Raw genomic sequence first — 15,966 nt, forward strand, 5'->3', positions numbered from 1 at the left:
TGCTATAGACAGAGCGCAACGAATGTTCACCAAAATAATTGCAAGGATGGAGGGATTGTCCTATGAGGAAAGATTAAATAGATTGGGCCTTTATTCTCTAGAGTTGAGAAGGATGAGAGGTGATCTCATTCAAACATACAAAATTCTTACAGGGCTCAACAGGATAGATGCAGGAAGGATGCCTGGGGGAGCCTAGAGCCAGGGGACACAGTCTCAGAATAAGGGGCAGGTCATTCAGGACTGAGATGAGAAGGAATTCCTTCACTCAGAGACTGGCGAATATTTGGAATTCTCTGCCCCAGAGGGCTGCGGAGACTCAATTGTTGAGTAAGTTCAAGACTGAGAATCAATAGATTAAATGTATTAAAAACATCAAGGGTTACAGTGCAAGAAAAGGGTGTTGGAGTAGAAGATCAGCCATGAACTCATTGAATGGCAGAGGGGGTTTGAAGGGCTAAATGGCCCTACTCCTGGTCCGATTTATTATGTTCTTATGTTCTTTAAATGGTTATAGAAGCAGAGAGTAGGAATAAATGGATCATTCTCAGGATGGCAGGCTGTTACCAGTGGGGTACCGCAAGGATCAGTGCCAGGTCCACAGCTGTTCACAATCTATATAAGTGATTTGGATGTGGAGACCAATTGTAATATTCCCAAATTTGCTGAAGATATGAAGCTGGGTGGAAATGTAAGTTGTGAGGAGGATGCAAGGAGGCTTCAGGAGGACCTGGGCAGACTAAGTGAATGGGCTAGAACATGGCAGATGGAATATAATGTGAATAAGTGTAAAGTTATTCACTTTGGTGGAGAAAAAAAACAGGAAGACAGAGTATTTCTTAAATGGTGAGAAGTTGGGAAGTGTGCAGCAAGCAATTAGGAAGGCAAATGGTAAGTTGGCCTTCATTGTGAGGGGATTTGAGTACAGGAGTAAGAATGTCTTGCTGCAATTGTATAGAACCTTGGTGAGACCTCACCTGGAGTATTGTGCAGAGTTTTGGTCCCCTTATCTAAGAAAGGATACACTTGCCATAGAGGGAGTGCAACAGGGGTTCACCAGGTTAATCTCTGGGATGGTGGGATTGCCTTATAAGGAGAAATTGAGAATACTGGGTATGTATTTCCTAGGGTTTCAAAGAGTGAGGGGTAACTACATTAAAGCTTACAAAATTCTTACAGGGTGTGACAGGGTGGTTGTAGATAAGATGTTTGCCCTGGCTACTGAGCCTAAAGCCAGGAGACATAATCTCAGGATAACAGGGAGGCCATTTAAGACTGAGGTGAGGAGGGTGGTGAATCTTTGGAATTCTCTACCCCAAAGTGCTGTGGAAGCTCAATCGTTGAGTGTGTTCAAGGCAGAAATTGATAGATTTCTGGAGACCAATGGTATCAACGGATGTGGAGATGGTGCAGGAGAATGGCATTGAAGTAGATGATCATCCAGGATCTAATTGAATGGCAGAGCAAGCTTGATGGGCTGAGTGGCCTACTCCTGTTCCTATGTTACGTTGACTGCATGCAGGAATGGTTGATTACTTACAGTGAATCCGCATTCACTGCACATGCTAGCAGCATATTACAGAGGTTGCTGGCTCCCTGAGGAAAGAATCACTTCCTAACATCTACCTTAGTTTTATATTTTACTGGCCTAACCTCAAACTCAAATTGCCCAGCCACATGGATTGAGTCCAATCCTTTCATTAATTCAAAGACCTCAATCAAACCACACATTCTACACTGTCCCAAAGTAAAGAGCCTATCATGGTAAACTAGGCCTCAGCTTAGCAGCCCTCCCTCGAACCTTTTCCAGGACCATATGAGGGAGCAATAATGGCTGATGTCTGATCAAAGGCCTTGTATGGAGGCATATTAATATTTCTTATTTTGTGCTTAATAATCCCAGCAGTATCGCCTAATTCCATTGTCTTGTCTAATAGCCTCACAGCACTGGTCATTGGCTTTCAGCAATTCATGCGCTCTAACACCCACACTGCCCAGAAAAATGGGAAGTCCGCCCAACCGTGTTTCATTTTGGAGCTGAACTCCCGACAGAGGACATGTTCATCCCATTAGTTAGTCCAAAAGCACTTTGCTAAACCACTGAATTACCTTGCATCAGCACAAGGGTTTAGAAAGGAAGACAGACTTACATTTATATAGCATTTTTCATGACCATTGGAAGTCTCAGAGCATTTTACAGCCAATGAAGTATCGTCTTTTTGAAGTGTAGTCACTGTTGTAATGTTGGAAACATGGCAGCTAACTTGCGCACAGCAAACTCCCATCCAGTGGTTGAGCCGGTGCAAGGTAAATCAATGGTTCAGCAAAGTGCTTTTGGACTAACTAATGGGACGAACATGTCCTCTGATGGGAGCTCAGCTCCAAAATGAAACACGGTTGGGCGGACTTCCCATTTTGCACACAAAATGTTGTGGCAATTTGCAACACAATTGCTTTGGACAGGTTTCTGACTGGTCCCCTTAGAGGACAAGACGCCCCCAATAGTTTGTTCAGGAAAGTGTAATTTGCAGGCTGCAGGGCTCACATTCATCCAAAGAGCACGCTCTGTGCTCATCGTGCAGGGAAATGACCTCATCAGGGGCCTCTCATCCACAAGCCCATGACTGAAAAATGCACGAGAATGCCCTGTGTTTGTGAGCAGGATGTTGAATTTCAAGTGAAAAAGCTTGATGAGAACAGCAAACTGAATCACAGTGTGTTCCTCCACAGTTTCTAAATCAAAAGTTAGGATCTATCAAGCCAGGCTTCACTCTGGGATATGACTTGTGCAGTATTAACGTCAGCTGGGATCGTAACACTTGCAAAGCAAAGTACAACCAAAGTTGCCAAAGCCCAAGCAGCAAGTAGCTTCAGAGACCAGCACGTCCACAGTAACCTCCGGCCCCAGGCTCCTCATAATTATGGCAGAAATCAGCTGGCCATTCGCCTAGCTTTATATTGGAGAGTCCAGTTTTTAGTTGGTTTGTCCGCTGCTGGTACTGGATGCCTTTACGTCTGGCATACAAGGGTTAGGATGATTAACCATTTAAAGAGACATGCACCTAAAGTAATTTATGCAGCCTTCAGTTACAATGGTCTAAAGGTCAATGGCTAACAGGAACTATTGAGTTTAGCTGCAAAGCCATGTACAACTAAAGGTGCCAAGATCCAAGCAGCAAGTAGTCTCAGAGGCCAGCACAACCAGAGCAACTTGCAGACCCAGGCTTCTCATGCTTAAGGCTGGAGATTTCAGACTCCAGCCCAGGCAAGGCAACCTGCTTTAGCAGGACCCATTTCCGGTTCCCCTACAGTCAGCTTTCTGGAGCCGAGGCGCATTGGGCAGCTATGACTGACTGAGTGTGCGCCTGTTGTCCCTAGATGGGTGTTGCCTGTGCAGAAAGGTTGATGCACCTTGCAAGCCAAATGAAAAACGATGAAAAGTCAATGAAGCAACAAGGCCACTCAGCTTTCCAGGACAGTAACACATACTCTGTGTAAAGCTAACTAGGACCCATTGCAGAATAACCTACTAGCCCCCACCCACCACTATTGCACCAAATAACCAGCCCACTCAACGAGTACCATTCATCTTGTACAAAACCGGAGTTCAAAGCATTTTCACTAACCTGCAAGTATTGTAAAATGTGCACCATAACATATATTCGAGTAGGAGAAGTGTAGAATTTTTTTTACAAATACAATTACACATAAAATAAATTTCCTCAGTCAGGTTGCAGTATGTAAATATTAAAATGTTGCTGAATACTGACTCCTTCTGTATTACATTGTGCAATAGTAAAATCATTTGTGTTTCTAACAATATCCATTCGAATAAAATTATGTGTATCTTCTGTATGTCAAACTCTCATAACGCAGACAGGACAGAAACTGTGAATCTTCTGAACTGTTATGTAATGATGAACCTTATAAAATTCATTCAACTTATCATCATTTGCTTGCATATTTCCTTAAACACCTTTAGAAATCAGAAACATTTCTGCTCTTTTGTGTTTTCCATTTGCATTCTTATTTTAGTTAGACCTCAGCCTGAATTTAACAAATGCCCGAATTTTCCATTCTGGAGACTAAAGGCAGAATTTTCCTCCCCCATTGTCATTGGGTACCTTGGCGGGCTTGAGCAGACAATATGGTGGGAAGGCCAAAAGCGAGTTTCACGCCATCGTGAAACCAATTTGCGATCGTCCGCTCTGCCTACCAATGGCGGGCCGTGTTTCCTGCCACTGAAATTCGGGAACTTCATTTTGACACATCTGCATCTCATTTTAAGCCCTGCTCACTGGAATCATCCCCCCAAGATGGATCATCCAGGTATGTCAGCGTCATTGCACGCTGGCGGGTTTCACAACTGTACATAAGCAATGTGCACCCGGCAAGATGCACTCTGCTCGGGACTTCAAGGTTTCTTTGCCTACCTTGCTTCTGGCAGCACTTGCGGCCATCAGCACCAGGCTTCACAGGCAGCACCACATCACTTTTAGGGGGGCTCACAGGCAGGTCCCTACCGACCAGACCCAGCCATAAGGCGGGGGTGGCTTTTCATCAGCTGCAGGGCTAGGGCTGTCTAGGGGAAGGGGGAGAAGTGGCCTCAGGCAAGGGAAGGGGCTGCAGGGTGAGGGCTGTACAGGGGAAGGAGGGTGTCCCAGGGTGTGTGTGAGGGCACATGTTGATCTGTGCAAGTGGCCTCAAGATGGTGAGGGCTGAGGAGGCAGTCTCCAGAGGAGATGAAGCCAGGTGGTGATGTGAGGGTGTGTGAGAGAGAGAGTGAGCGGTGATGTCCCTTGAGCTGGCAGTGAGTGAGATGCCAGTGGATGTGTGATGAACTTGTGAGTGTGTGAGTTTAGAGCGATGAGATGGTTGCCTTACCCTCGCGGCACAGATGAGATCATTCATCCTTTTTCTGCACTGGATGGCCAACCTCTTCTGTGTAGCATTGGCACCACTGCCACCACCTCCCAAGCCAGAGTGGTGAGATTGCTGCACTTCCTGCGGGCACAGTGGGGGTGGAGGACATCACAGTGGGCATCCAAAGGGCATTCCAATGACAGGTCACTGAATTCTTCCTGGCTTTCAGGGCCATGCCTTCACTGGTGCAGTCCTGGGCTGCAAACATTCAGAACTGTGTGCACGGCTGCAGTTTAGATATGGCACCTGGGGTGAGGAAACGGTGAGGTAATGGCTTGGCACACGATTCAGAGGCCACCCATCAGTGAGTTTGTGTTTTTCCTGCGGCTGCATAGTTAATGAGGCAGGAAACGGACAATACGGCTCGAAAAGCTGCCATTGCAGCCAGCGGGTAAAACGTCCTTTCTCACGCCGCTGCGACACTTAGTCCAAATCTGGGGCAATTCCGCTCTAAGCCATGTGGTGGGAATGGAATTCAGAATGACCTCCATTGGAGAGTGGGACAGCTGAGCGTGAGATCTTGCGCTGTTCAGCTCATTAATTATGCATCCACAAGGAGCATGCAAAACCTTGGCTGGGCAGGAATTGGCCTGTCCCACTGTCACCTCATAGGCTCCAACATCTGGGGGCCAGATTTAAATGGAAGCCAGACAACCATTTACCCACTGCAGGCGAGGAGCTCCAGAATCCATTAAGAAAATGTTCAGGAGGAGGCAGCAATCTTCGGCCCCACGGTTCAGCGATAGCTCCCTGGAGAATCTCCTCCAGGCGGTCGAGGGAAGGCAGGAAAGAGGTCCCCTTTCCGCAGGATGGGAGCAGGAGGCCCTCACCTCTGACTACAGCGGCCTGGGAGGAGGTCACCGGTTGGGGGTGTGGGTGGGGGTGAGGCGGGTGGTGAGAGCCCATGTAGTCCAAAGAAGTGCAGGAAACGGATGAATGATCTTGTCCACTCTGCCAGGATATGTCAAAATTCTACTCACTGAAAACTCACACTCTCATAAGGGCATCAGGCAGTCTTAGGGTTAAAAGTCCACAGGGATGTCACACACAATCAGCAGATGGGACATCAGCATTGTTTTTTAATTCTTTCACACAACCTGATGTCACTGGCTATGCCAGCATTTATTGCCCATTTCTAGTTGCCCGTGAGAAGGTGGTGGTGAGCTGCCTTCTTGAACCACTGCAGTCCATGTGGTGTAAGTACACCCACAATGCTAGGGTGGGAGGGAGGTCCACCATTTTCCCAGCGACAGTGAAGGAATGGCGATACAGTTCCAAGCCAGGATGGTGTGTGGCTTGGAAGGGAACTTCCAGGAGGTGGTGTTCCCATGCGCCTGATGCCTTTGTCCTTCTAGATGGTTGAGGTCACGGGTTTGGATGGTACTGTCGAAGGAGCCTTGGTGAGTTGCTGCAGTGCATTTTGTAGATGGTACACACTGCTGTCACTGTGCATCAGTGGTGGAGAGAATGAATGTTTGTGGATGTGGTGCCAATCAAGTGGGCTGCTTGGTCCTGTACGGTGTTAAGCTTCTTGAGTGTTGTTGGAGTGGCACTCATCCAGGCAAGTGGGAAGTATTCCATCACACTCCTGACTTGTGTCTTATAGATGGTGGACAGGCTTTGGGCAGTCAGGAAGTGAGTTACTCTCTACAGAATTCCCAGCCTCTGACCTACTCTTTTAACCACAGTATATATATGGCTGTTCCAGTTCAGTTTCTGGTCAATGGTAACCCCCAGGATGTTGATAGTGGGGGATTCAAGAATGGTAATGCCATTGAATGTCAAGGGGGGATAATTAGATTCTCTCTTGTTGGAGATGGTCATTGCCTGGCACATGTGTGGCATGAATGTTACTTGCCATGTATCAGCTCAAGCCTGGATGTTGTCCAGGTCTTGCTGCATTTAGACATGGACTGCTTCAGTATCTGAAGAGCCGCGAATGGTGCTGAACATTGTGCAATCATCAGCGAACATTCCCACTTCTGACCTTATGTTGGAGGTAAGGCTATTGATGAAGCAGCTGAAGATGGTTTGGCCTAGGACACTAACCTGATGAACTCCTGCAGCTATGTCCTGGGACTGAGATGAATGACCTCCAATTGTCTTCCTTTGTGCTAGGTATGACTCCACCCAGTGGATAGTTTTGCCAATTCCCATTGACTCCAGTTTTGCTCGGGCTCCTTGATGCCACACTTGGTCAAATGTTGCCTTGATGTCAAGGGCAGTCACTCTGAGGGGGAGGCAATGGCATAGTGGTATTATCGCTGGACTAGTAATCTAAATACCCAGGGCAATGCTCTTGGGCCCCGGGTTTGAATCTGGTGGATTCCGGGTGATGGAATTTGAATTTGAGTAAAAAAAGAATCTGGAATTAAAAGGCTAATGATGACCATGAATCTATTGTTGTAAAAACACAACCTTACCTGGTATGGCCTATATGTGACTCCAGTCCCACAGCAATGTGGTTGACTCTGAACGTGCCCTAACAAGCCATTCAGTTCCCATTGCTGGTGGGACAGGACATACCCAGTGATGGTGGTGTCTGGGACATTATCTGTAAGATATGATTCCGTGAGGATGAGTATCTCAGGCTGTTGCTTGACTAGTCTGTGAGACAGCTCTCCCAATTTTGGCACTAGCCCCCATATGTTAGGAAGGAAGATTTTGCAGGGTCGACAAGGTTTGCCATTGTTGTTTCTGGTACTTAGGCTGATGCCATGTGGTCCGTCCGGTTTCATTCCTTTTTTGAGACTTTGCAGCAGAGGCCCCCAAGTCACAGATGCCAGTCTTCAGCCAATTTGATTCACTCCATATGATATCAAGAAATGGCTGAAGGCACTGGATACTGCAAAGGCTATGGGCCCTGACAATATTCCGGCAATAGTACTAAAAACTTGTGCTCCAGAACTTGCCGTGCCCCTAGCCAAGCTGTTCCAGTACAGCTATAACGCTAACATCTATACGGCTATGTGGAAAATTGCCCAGGTATGACCTGTACGCAAAAAGCAGAGCAAATCCAACCTGGCCAATTACCGCCCCATCAGTCTACTCTTGATCATCAGTAAAGTAATGGAAGGGTTCATTAATAGTGTTACCAAGCAGCACTTGCTTAGCAACCAGTTTGGGTTCTGCGAGGGCCACTCAGCTCCTGACCTCATTAAAGCCTTGGTTCAAATATGGACAAAAGAGCTGAACTCCCGAGGTGAGGTGAGAGCGACTGCCCTTGACATCAAGGCTGCATTTGACCAAGTGTGACATCAAGGAGCCCTAGCAAAACTGGAGTCAATGGGAATCAGGGGGAAAACTCTCCATTGGTTGGAATCATACCTAGCAGAAAGGAAGATGGTTGTGGTTGTTGGAGGTCAATCATCTCAGCTCCAGGACATCACTGCAGGAGCTCCTCAGGGTCGTGACCTAGGCCCAAACATCTTCAGCTCCTTCATCAATTACCTCCCTTCCATCATAAGGTCATAAGTGGGAATGTTTGCTGATGTTTGCACAATGTTCAGTACGATTCACGACTCCTCAGATACTGAAGCAGTCCATGTCCAAATGCAGCAAGACCTGGACAATATCCAGGCTTGGGCTGACAAGTGGTAAGTAACATTTACATCACACAAGTGTCAGGCAATGACCATCTCCAATAAGAGAGAATCTAACCATCGCCTCTTGATGTTCAATGGCATTTCCATCCCTGAATCCCCACTATCAACATCCTGGAGGCTACCATTAACCAGAAACTGAACTGGACTAGCTATATAAAACTGTGGCTACAACAGCAGGTCAAAGGCTGGGAATCCTGCGATGAGTAACACACCTCCTGACTCTCCAAAGCCTATTCACCATCTACAGGCACAAGTCAGGAGTGTGATGGAATACTCCCCACTTGCCTGGATGAATGTAGCTCCTACAACCTGCAAGAAGCTTGACACCGTTCAAGACAAAGCAGCCTGCTTGACTGACACCCCATCCACAAACATTCACTCCCTCCACCATCGATGCACAGTAGCAGCAGTGTGTACCATCTACAAGATGCACTGCAGGAATTCACCAAGGCTCCTTAGACAGCACCTTCCAAGCCCATGACCACTGCCATCTAATAGGACAAGGGCAGCAGATAGATGGGAACACCACCACCTGGATGTTCCCCTCCAAGTCACTCACCATCCTGACTTGGAAATATATTACTGTTCCTTCACTGTCGCTGCGTCAAAATCCTGGAACTCCCTTCCGAACAGCACTGCGGTTGTACCTATAACACATGGACTGCAAAGCTCACCATCAATTTCTCAAGGGCAGCTAGGGATGGGGAATTAATGCTGGCCCAGCCAGCGAAGCCCAGATCCCATGAATGAATTTTTTAAAAATTCGACTTCACCTCTTGAGTTCTGCTCTTTTGCCCATGTTCGGACTAAGGCTGTAATGAGGTCAGGAGCTGAGTGGTCCTGGCAGAACCCAAGCTGTGTGTCAGTGAGCAGTTTATTGCTGAGTACATGCCGCTTGATAGCACTGTCGACAATACCTTCCATCACTTCGCTGATGATCGGTTGACTGATGGGGCGGTAATTGGCAGGGTTGGATTTGTCCTAGTTTTTGTGGACAAATCTGATAGTCATTTTGACATCACAATCTCATCTAAGATCCTGAACAAAAGGCATCTAAATGCCTTACTGGGAAAGGCTCAGCACACACAGCAGGCATGCAAACTTCTGAAATTCTCTTTCATCCATAGTGCTCACATTCAGTCCATTTGTCTTTATGCAGGACAAGATAGCCCACAACAAGAAGGAGAGAGACAAGGCCAGAGGTAGGACCTCTGAGCTCAGGGCCCTCACCCCATTTGAGGAGCAGGCTGCAGAGCTGGCAGGGGAGGACACAGACCATGCCTATGCAGAAGGCAAGATCAGCCATCCCTAACAACCCAGTGAAGAAGGATCCATTATACAGCAACTACATGTGGACATTGACTGTTAGTGATGTGTAATGTTTGACCCAGCCTAGTCAAACAATACTTCTCTCTTTTCTTCATTCCATGCACCAGCAAGAAGAGGAGATCAACAACACCCTCCACAAGAGAAAGCCCAAGCTCCCAGCCACCTCAGAGGAGGAAGAGGGCCCTGCACCCTCTACAGCCATCACTGTGTTCACCTGCACCTGCAAGGGAATATCAACCAGTGCAGAGACACACGTCTCGCTATGTCCTAGATCTAGAGTGAGCTCAGGTTCACAATCTGGTGACCATCTCACCAACACATGGCCACAGCAGGTGGAGGCAGTGACAGCTGAGATCTCTGGTGCTCTGAGGACTGCTGGAGACAAGGACCCTGCAGATTAATTGTCCCGAAGACAGATGTTGGAGATTCAAAGAGAGGCAAGGGAATATCAAACAGAGTAGCCAGAGGCTATCAATGGAATGGGACAAGAGATGGAGGAGTTTGTCCACATTCACTCTGATGTCATGGCTTCGACATGCGAGCGTACTGATGTCTCCATAGGAAGGGTGGTGGCCACCTTGGAGAGCCAGGTCCAGCATGATTCAATGAGATCACCTCTTATTCTTCTAAATTCTGGGGAATATCAACCTAGAGTCCTCAATCTCTCCTCACTGGACAATCCTGCCATCCTAGGGATCAATCTGGTAAACCCTTGTTGCACTCCCTCTACACTGAGTATATCCTTCCTCAGGTAAAGAGACAATACTCTAGGTGCAGTCTCACCAAGGCGCTATGCAATTACAGGAAGAATTCTTTACTCCTTTACTCAAATCCTCTTGTGATAAAGGCCAACATACCATTTACACTTGGCTTCCTAATTGCTTACTGCATCTGCATGTTAGTTTTCAGCGACTTATGAACAAGGACATCTAGGTCCCTTTGGACATCAACTCTTCCAAATCTCTCACCATTTAAGAAATACTCTACATTTCTGTTTTTCCTACCAAAGTGGGTAACTTCACATTTTTCCACATTATATTCTATCTGCCATATTCTTACTCACTTACTTAGTCTGCCTAAACCCCTTGAAGACTCTTTGCATCATCCTCACAACTCACATTCCCACTTAGTTTTGTGTCATCAGCAACTTTAGAAATATTACATTAGGTCCCCACATCCAAATCATTGACTATATGTATATTTTTTAATTCGTTCATGGGATGTGGGTTTCGCTGGCTGGGCCAGCATTTATTGCCCATCCCTAGTTGCCCTTGAGAAGGTGGTGGTGAGCTGCCTTCTTGAACCGCTGCAGTCCATGTGGTGTGGTTACGCCCACAGTGCTGTTGGGAAATGAATTCCAGGATTTTGACCCAGCGACAGTGAAGGAATGGCGATATATTTCCAAGTCAGGATGGTGAGTAACGTGGAGGGGAACTTCTAGATGGTGGTGTTCCCATCTATCTGCTGCCCTTGTCCTTCTAGATAGTAGTGGTCATGGGTTTGGAAGGTGCTGTCTAAGGAGCCTTGGTGAATTCCTGCAGTGCATCTTGTAGATGGTACACACTGCTGCTACTGTGCATCGATGGTGGAGGGAGTGAATATTTGTGGATGTCGTGCCAATCAAGTAGGCTGCTTTGTCCTGGATGGTGTCAAGCTTCTTGAGTGTTGTGGGAGCTGCGCTCATCCAGGCAAGTGGGGAGTATTCCGTCACACTCCTGACTTGTACCTTGTAGATGTAGGTGGACAGACTTTGGGGAGTCAGGAGGTGGGTTACTTATCGCACGATTCCTAGCCTCTGACCTGCTCTTGTAGCCACAGTATTTATATGGCTAGTCCAGTTCAGTTTCTAGTCAATGGTAACCTCCAGGATATTGATAGTGGGGGATTCAGTGATGGTAATGCCATTGAACATCAAGGGGTGTTGGTTGGATTCTCTCTTGTTGGAAATGGTCATTGCCTGACACTTGTGTGATGTGAATGTTACTTGCCACTTGTCAGCCCAAGCCTGGATATTGTCCAGGTCTTGCTGCATTTGGACATGGACTGCTTCAGTATCTGAGGAGTCGCACATGGTGCTGAGCATTGTGCAATAAGTGAACATCCCCACTTCTGATCTTATGATGGAAGGAATTGGAAGGTCATTGATGAAGCAGCTGAAGATGGTTGGGCCCAGGACACTACCCTGAGGAACTCCTGCAGTGATGTCTTGGAGCTGAGATGACTGACCTCCAACAACCATAAGCATCTTCCTTTGTGCTAGTGGAGAGTTTTCCCCCTGATTCCCATTGACTCCATTTTTGCTGGGGGTCCTTGATGCCACACTCTGTCAAATGCTGCCTTGACGCCAAGGGCAGGCACTCTCACCTCACCTGAACAGCCGGGGCCCAAGCAATGATCCTTGCAGTACCCCATTCGTCACAGCCTGCCAACCTGAGAATGACCTGTTTATTCCTGGTCTCTGTTTTCTGTCTATTAACCAATTCTTAATCCATGCCAGTATATTACCCCCTATCCCATGTGCTCTAATTTTGTTTATTAACCTCCTGCGTGGGACCTTATTGAAAGCCTTCAGAAAACCCAAGTACACCTAATCCACTGGTTCCGTCTTATCTATTCTACTAGTTACATTCTCAAAAACTCTCACAGATTTGTCAAACATGATTTCCCTTTCATAAATCCACATTGACTCTGCCCAATCTGACCATTATTTTCTAAATGTCCAGTTATTACATCCTTTATAATAGATTCTAGCATTTTCCCTACTACTGACATCAGGCTACTAGGTCTGTAGTTTCTCATTTTCTCTCTCACTCCTTTCTTAAACAATAGGGTTACACTTGTTACTTTCCAATCTGCAGGAACTGTTTCAGAATCTATAGAATTTTGGAAGATAATCACCAATGCTTCCATTATCTCTACAGTCACCTTTTTCAACACCCTGTGATGTCAATCATCAGGTTCAGGAGAGACTTTCAGTCCCATTAATTTCTCCAGTACTACTTTTTTACGACTACTAGTTTCTTTCAGTTCCTCACTCTCACTAGTCCCTGGATTCTCTACTATTCCTAAGAAGTTTTTTGTATCTTCCTCTGTGAAGACAGGCACAAAGTATATATTTATTTTCTCTGCCATTTTCGTATTCCCCAATATAAATTCTCCCGTCTCTGCCTGTAATGGGCCCATGATTGTCTTTGTTAATCTTTTCCCTTTTTACATAACTATAGCAGCTTTTACAGTCTGTTTTATGTTTTCGCTAGTTTACTTTCATATTCCATATTCTCTTTCTTTGTCAGTTTCTTGGTTCTGTTTTGCTGAATTCTAAAATCATCAGGCTTATGTCTTTTTGGCAACCGTATAAACCTCTTCCTTTGATCTAACACAATCTTTAACTTCTTTTGTTAGCCATGGTTGGATCACCTTTCCTGCTGGGTTTTTGTGCCTCAAAGAGATGTAAATTTGTACTAAATCTTTAAAGGCTAACCATTGCCTGTCTACTGTCATACATTTTAATGTAGTTTCCCAATCTACCACTGCTAATTTACCCCTCATACCTTCTTGGTTCCTTTGTTTAGATTTAAGTCCCTAGTGTTGGAATAGGAACAGAGGAAATAGGAGCAAGACTAGGTCATTCGGCCCATCAAGCTTGCTCTGCCATTCAACTAGATCATGACTGATCTTCTATCTCTGGCATTTTCCTGCACTATTCCCGTATCTCTTGATATATTTAATAACTAGTAATCTATCCATCTCTGTTCTGAATATACTCAATGATTGAACTTCCACAGCCCTTCAGGGTAGAGAATTCCAAAGATTCACCACCCTCTGAGTGAAGAAATTCTTCCTCATCTCGGTCCTAAATGTCCTGCCTGTTATTCTGAAAACAGGCGAAACATCCTTCCTACATCGAACCTGCCAAGCCCTGTAAGAATTTTGTATGTTTAAAAGAGGTCACCTGTTATCCTTCTAAACCGCAGGGAATACTCTTGAGAAAATTTCTGTCATATTATGGTCACTTTTCCGTAGAGGCTGTTTTTCAACAAGATTATTAATTCGGCCTTTTTTATTGCACAACACTAGATCTAAAATAACCCGTTCTCTAGTTAGTTTCTCAACATACTGGTCTAGAAAACCATCACGTATTGATCCCAGGAATTTGTCTTCCACAGCACAAGTGCTAATTAGGTTTACCTAGTCTATATGTAGATTGAAAAATCCCATGATTACTGTATTGCTCTTGTTAACTGCACCTCTATTTCCCTGATTTATACCATGCCCTACATTACCATTACTGTTTGGTGACCTATAAATAACTCCTACCAATGTTTGGTGCCTCTTGCTGTTTCTTAGCTCCATCCAAAATGATTCTACATCTTGATCTTCTGACCTAAGATCCTGTCTCACTAATATACTGATCTCATCCTTTATTAACCATGCTACCCCACCTCCTTTTCCTTTCTGCCTATCCTTCCTAAATGTTGAATACCCTTGAACATTCAATTCCCAGTCTTGATCACCCTGCAGCCACAGCTCCATAATAGCAATAAGATCATACATGTTTACTTCCATTTGTGCCATCAATTTATCTACCTTGTTTCAAATGCTGTTTGCATTTAGTTTGCATTAGAGTGCCTCTAATTCTGCCTTTTTATTATTTTCGCAACCCCTAGCCTTATCTGCTGACACAATCTTAAGTCTGTACCTTTCTGCCACACTCAGGTTATCAATTCCTTTATTGCTACATTGTTCTCTTGCCTTGCCCTCTCTCTTCAATTTATCACTTCTTCCCTCACTTGATCCTTCACCCTCATTATTTAGCTTAAACCCCTCTCTACCTCCCTAGTTATACGATTCCCAGAAAGCTGGTCCCAGCACGGTTCAGGTGAAGACCATCCCACAGTACAGCTCCCACTTTCCCCAATATTGGAGCCAGTGCTCCATGAATCAAAACTCATTTTTCTCACATCAATCTTCGAGACCTGCATTCAACCTTACTTACATCTCTAACCTTACTTATCCTACTCCAATTTGCTCATGGTTTAGGTAGTGATCCAGAGATTATTACTTTTGAGGCTCTGCTTTTTAATTTAGTCCCTAACTGCTCATGCTTTCTAAGTAGAACCTCTTTCCTAGTCCTACCTATGTTGTTGGTACCTACATGGATCACAACAACTGGATCATCCCCTTCCCAATGCAAGTTCCTCTTCAACCCAGAGCAGATGTCCCAAATGTTGGCACAACATTCTGGACTCACTCTCTCAGCTGCAGAGAACTGTGTCTATCCTCCTGACCATACTGTCTCCTACTAGGACTACATTCCTATTACCTTGGCCTACTTGAATTGCTTCCTGTACCACAGTGCCATGGTCAGTTTGCTCATCCAGCCTGCAGCTCTCTCTTTCATCTATACAGGCTGCAAGAACCTCGAACCCGCTGGACAATTGCAAAGGCTGAGGCTTGCCCACTTCTACCTTCTCGATCCTCATATCTGCCTCACTCACAGTCACAGCTTCCTGACCATGGTACAAATCAGACGACCCTATCCTAAGGGGCGTGGCCGCCTGGAGCATCTGGGCTAAAGGATGTATAAATTGTCAACTGATCAATAAGCTTAAAGAAAACGTTGAAGTCTTAGGGCTGAATTTTCCTGGCCCTGTAATGAAGGGCTTGGAGGTGGAGAAGGGGCCAGGAAAATAATGGGGGATCCAGGTTGGGAAGGCTCCCTGACTCACCCCCGCTGCCAGAGAAGTTTCTCATAGGTGGGCGGGAATCCAGATCAGCTGCTGAGGCCACGGATTAAGTTGATTACAGACCCAGTGAGGTCTGCTTTTGGGGGTGCCCTGGTACTTTGCCATTGACGGAGAAGACCCCTGCCACATGCGGAGGCCTCCAGCTCAATGGAGGTAGCGTCCCTGCAACAGGCTGAGGTGGAGGGTGGGGAAGGGAGGGAGGGAGGAGTAATAAGGGGCCATCAGAGCCAGAGGCTTCTGTGCCCCCTCACAGGGGCTGTGATCAGGAAAGGCCGGACTTGTGTCCCGAACAATGAGCCCAAGGGGCTTCCCCTCTGCTTCAAGATGCCACAGGGCTATGACCCAAATAATTTTGACTTCTCCGA

The sequence above is a fragment of the Cetorhinus maximus genome, chromosome 10 (assembly GCF_964194155.1).
Source record: "Cetorhinus maximus chromosome 10, sCetMax3.hap1.1, whole genome shotgun sequence".
NCBI lineage: Eukaryota > Metazoa > Chordata > Chondrichthyes > Lamniformes > Cetorhinidae > Cetorhinus > Cetorhinus maximus.